Source organism: Lissotriton helveticus, chromosome 1_2 (assembly GCF_964261635.1).
Source record: "Lissotriton helveticus chromosome 1_2, aLisHel1.1, whole genome shotgun sequence".
NCBI classification, from domain to species: domain Eukaryota; kingdom Metazoa; phylum Chordata; class Amphibia; order Caudata; family Salamandridae; genus Lissotriton; species Lissotriton helveticus.
This window is the reverse complement of record NC_136058.1, coordinates 322995513-323000624: the sequence shown is the minus strand read 5'-3', so window position 1 is coordinate 323000624 and position 5112 is coordinate 322995513. Positions and strand designations below refer to the sequence as shown.

General features: G+C 46.0%; 1 non-coding gene across 1 annotated transcript; it reads right to left on the bottom strand.

Annotated features, from left to right (window-relative positions):
* Positions 1-1337: 1337 nt before the first annotated feature.
* Positions 1338-1423, bottom strand: TRNAY-GUA (transfer RNA tyrosine (anticodon GUA)). The gene is given in 2 exon segments: positions 1338-1373; positions 1387-1423. It is a non-coding gene; the product is annotated as a tRNA-Tyr (tRNA).
* Positions 1424-5112: the final 3689 nt, after the last annotated feature.

Below are 5112 nucleotides of genomic sequence, written 5' to 3'. Positions count from 1 at the left end.
ACATTAGGGCAACACTCGGGCCACTGTTTACTAACAAGGGCATGGGGGGGCGGTATCTGTAGACACAGAAATCACACTACACCAAGGCCGGCCATAAAGAAAGGAATTCACTGCACCTTAAAAAGACTGAAATCTGCTGAGAGATTCCACCCTCCTATTATTATACCTCAAACTGGAGAGGAAAAATATCAATAAGAATTAACAATAAAAAAAATAAAAATATATATGTATATTAAGGACTACAAGTCCCAGAATGCAGACTAAACACCTGACCTAGATTTGATCGTCATGCCTGGACCTAGGAAATATACAATCGCTGATGATGGTGGGGAGTGCATTCCAGCTCAGTGGTATTTTTGTTTTTACAATGTGCCTGTAAGTTCTAAACCATTACAGTCAAAGTTTTTTTTAAAGTTTCACTTTCATATAAAACAATTCCTCATTCAGTGCCCGATCCATCATTTCATGCACGTAGCGTGAAAAAGCCACTTGCTTGCATTTTATCATGTAGAACTTTGATTTTATCTAAATAATAACCCTTCCAGAACGTTTCCTTTTCAGTAAAATACCCTGAAGCTTAAAATGAAAAGGCAGAAATTATTCTCAAAATGACAGTGACTTAAAAATTGTACGTGATTCATTTGAAACGTTATGTGATTACATTAGGGAATAGTTTAACGAGATAAGGTCATTAATGAAGTGTCCGTACTCTATAGTATCAGTGTCACATTATAGATGATATTTAAAATAAATGTTCACTCGCCATACTTTAAAAATGGAAATTGAATATTTAAAAAAAAAAAAAATTGCATCCTCCCCGTCGGTCTCCCGCGTGACAGGCGGGGATACGGACTACTATACTAACGAGGAACTGATGCACCTGTCCTCGCTGGGCCGCTCCTCATGTGTCCTTTAAGCCGCCTCTCTCCGATGTGCCACTAGTTCGTGTCATGTATCAACTCCTTCCCACCAACCAGGGGGCCACAGGCTCAACAAACAAACACACTCCTCCCTCTCACCTCCCAGCAGGCGCTCTCAGCAGCATCCCCTGCTGCCGGAGTCACCACAACCAGCTCCCAGGGCTGCTCCAGACGGGGCCCGGCCCAGGTCTTCAACCCAGGGGCCCCTGGCTCTGCCTGATGATGGGAGATTGCAGCGGGGGCTGCACACAGAGGGAGTGGGGAGGGGGGGAGACCCCACCCCCCCACCAGCCGGAGGAGAGAGCTGGGTTGTAAAGGTGAAGAGAGGAGGCAGGAAAAGCCCAGGCGTGTGAGGGTCTGAGAAAGAGGCGCTTTCTATTGTAAGCAGAGGGAAAAAAAGTGTAGAGTTTGCAAAAGTCCTTCGAGCCGGATTTGAACCAGCGACCTAAGGATGACAGTCATTCCACTACAGTCCTCCACTCTACCAACTGAGCTATCGAAGGCTCGGCTGGCCCTGTGGCATGAGTAGTGGGTAGAGAGGCTGCCTTTCTGAATATCTTTCTGTTTCTAATCATATTCATAAAGCTGCAAACCCGACAGATGTTTAACTTACAGAGAAAATGGGTGAGAAGTGACTGAATTTAATGATATATTTCCATTTATTATTTTTGGATCCAAAAGTTAATGATGGGGTATATTATCTAATAATATATATGTATAGCGCCAAAACACCATATGTTTCTTGCTATTGGATCAGAATTATATTTGTTTTTGTCTTTTTAATTTATTTAGGGTATTTCGTGTATACTGTTGGATACATTATTGCTGTTGATCCTGGGTAACCTTTGTTATGGTGTTTTAAGAGTTTTTTTAGGTTTCGCCCTGGCCGTAGCAACTGCGTAGGAGTTGCTCCGCTCACAGCAAAATCTTATGATCCTACATATGGGTCTTTGATCCCGCCTCTGTCTTCCATTGGCTAGCTCCATAAATGGTAGAGATTTGAAGAATCAATCCCAACGCGGATGTTGGAGTGATTCTTCAAATCTCTACTTCGACTAAGAGAAGTGCTCCACCTTTCTTGAATTGGACTCGAAGATTATCCTCCACACTCAATACTACGTCTGAGGCTTACCATTACCGCCAACGCTAATCTTTCCGCCGCGGTTTATTCAATTTACCCATGCGTTGACTCGTAGTGGACTGATCCTCCCTTCAGACGCCTTGGTTTCCAGGCGCGGATACGTTCTGAAGACGCTAGGAGTAGATACCCTTCCCATTGATTGGAATATGTGAAACATTGATAATTGGTGGTCCATCATTGGCTTGACGTCCGCTATTAACCATTCGTGGTTATTTGATCCAGTCTTTGCCCATCCCCACCCCTGTCCTTAAGAAGACCCGCAGCAGAGGCCTTGAAATCGCCCGTATTGCGTTAGGGTCGAAACGTCGACGACTACCCCCCCCTACCTAGGCCTACACCCAATTCCCCCTTCCCATTTTAATTGATGTATATAATAATGTGTGGGTAGGCCTTCTGTGCTTTAAACTGAAAAATTAGTTTTTTATTTGTATTGACTTATCCTAAATCTGTCTTTTCAATTGTTTTCTTTTCAATTCACTTGAGCACCCCCTTTTCTGAATCTATTACTTGTCTACTGTAAATTACAGTTGCTCTGGATCGTTTAATTTTATATTATGTAAATAAATTTGTGACATAAAGCATTTATGTTTTTTTGAAGTATATGTGTTGGGTTTCATGCAATTAATATTGCTGGTTGTTAGCTATACATCTCCTTAGGTGCAAATTGATTTTGCCTAAAAGTGAACTTGCTTAGAGTAACTGCAAGTTGTACATCTATTGTGTCGTGAGTTATATCCAGGACCATTTTCTGACTCACCTCGCAGCGCCCATTTTCTTGATTCCAGCGCTCGTGTCAGCTGGCCGTGACTTGTTCACACTCACGCCAGTCGTGACTTCTCAACGCTCGTTATGAGTGATTCCTGTTCCTGGGCCTGACACCTCAGCTTAGTCCGCCAGCCCTCCTTACTCTCCGACTCCGCAGGCCGGCCTTTGTATTTATAGCGCCTCCCGGTTAAGGCTCCTGTCCCTCCCCTGACCTCATCCAGGGATGGCGTCACATCCTCACGCCCACCCCTGCCATCGTCATTTTTCCTCGGCCGCAGGACATGGGATAGGACATGGGATGTGACGGGGAGGAAGAGACCACGCTGGGCTGTTACCAGAAGAGAAGGGTGAGGAGGAACCCTGCAGCGAGTGCATTAACCCCCTGAGTCAGCTATCCTACTGAGATCCGACTCTGCCCCATCCAAATATATAGAGCTGTGCAGCGGGTGCATTAACCCCCTGGACCAGCTATCCTACTGATATCAGACTGTCACACCCAGAGAAATAGAGCTGTGCAGCGGGTGCATTAACCCCCTGAGCCAGCTATCCTACTGAGATCCAACTCTGTCCCATCCAGAGATATAGAGCTGTGCAGCGGGTCCATTAACCCCCTGGGCCAGCTATCCTACTGAGATCCGACTCTGCCCCATCCAGAGAAATAGAGCTGTGCAGCGGGTGCATTAACCCCCTGAGCCAGATATCCTACTGAGATCCGACTCTGCCCCATCCAGAGAAATAGAGCTGTGCAGCGGGTGCAATTACCCCCTGAACCAGGTATCCTACTGAGACCCGACTCTCACACCGAGAGAAATAGAGCTGTGCAGCGGGTGCATTAACCCCCTGAACCAGCTATCCTACTGATATCAGACTCTGTCCCACTCCCATCCAGAGAAATAGAGCTGTGCAGCGGGTGCAATAACCCCCTGAACCAGCTATCCTACTGATATCAGACTGTCACACCGTCCCGGGTCCCAGGAGAGGACCGGACAAGAGGCCAGCACCAAGCGGAGGCTCTCCTGTGTGAAGAAGAGCCCCGCTCCATGCCGCAGCACCAGAGAAGAGCCCCGACACAGAAGACCCGGTGAGTGTGGGCGTCTTGACTCCGGGGGCATTGCTTGTTTTATTATTTGACAAAAATACTTAAATGATTGGACGCGAGGGGTGCAAGTAAGAGTTCACAGTTTGGGGTGGCAGGTGTGATTTACTACCCGAGAGCATGGCTGAAGGTTGGGAACCAATGGGCACACATGCCAACATTTCAGAAGAGGTAAGGGGGAGATTTGAAAAAAATGAACAGAATCGGGAGAATGCATCCGTCTAATGACTTCTTTTAAAGCAGAGGAAATTTCAGGCAGGAGACAGCCACAATTAGTCACTTGTCTGCTTTAGAAATCTGGAGTTTCCCGTATGGACGGTAAGACTTGGGTAAAAATGTTAGAGCTTTTGATTTTTTTTACCATGAACCCAGTGTTTTATGTGGGCCGGGTCCTGCTGGTACGCAGCACCGGCAGATCTAAAAAGCAGCTGCTAAAACGAGTTCCTATCGGGCTCTCCGTTTTTGCCCTCAACCTCAGGGTGAAAAATATAAATGTTCACTCTGCAGCAGTCCTTCACTGTATATGATGTGACTCGCTGTGGTTCTTTCACAGTCTCATCATTACAAAACGGAAGCATTTTCAATGTTCTGTACAACAAAGCCAAGGTTGTTTCTTATTTATCTTACAATCACTGACAAAGCCAATAGTCCTGGCTTGTTGTAGGTGTAATGTTACTTATTGCATTCTATATCTGGAGGCTATGACAGAAGCAGCAAAATACCAGCGTGGGGGTGGGGGGGCACTATGCGCGCATATTTTTAAGCCACGCCCCTATTGCATCTGCCCAGTTGTTTCATTCCATGTAAAGCCATGCTGGCGCCTCCAGATGCGCGTCTAATTCAGATATTTCCGCTGCAGTACAATGCTCTCCTCATTAAGGCTGCTCTTTAGTGTCACATGCAAGAGCGTGAGGGGGGTTTGGAAGGAATCTGAAATAGTAGGGACTGCTGTCATTAGTAACTGAAAAGGAATGTTATTTTTTGTGTCCCTTTTGCGGTAGTCAGAATAAAATAAACCCTGATGGGCCTCTCTTTCAAGGTGTAGTTCTTGTTAAGTGTTTTTTGCTGCTGCTGTGAAATGCTGTTTTCAGCCCCTTGGAGCTCTGACACTACTTCCTGCCGGAGCCTCTGATTGGGCAGTTTTGTTGTAGAACATTCTGCTCTTGTCTTAAATGTGAACACTCAGGGAG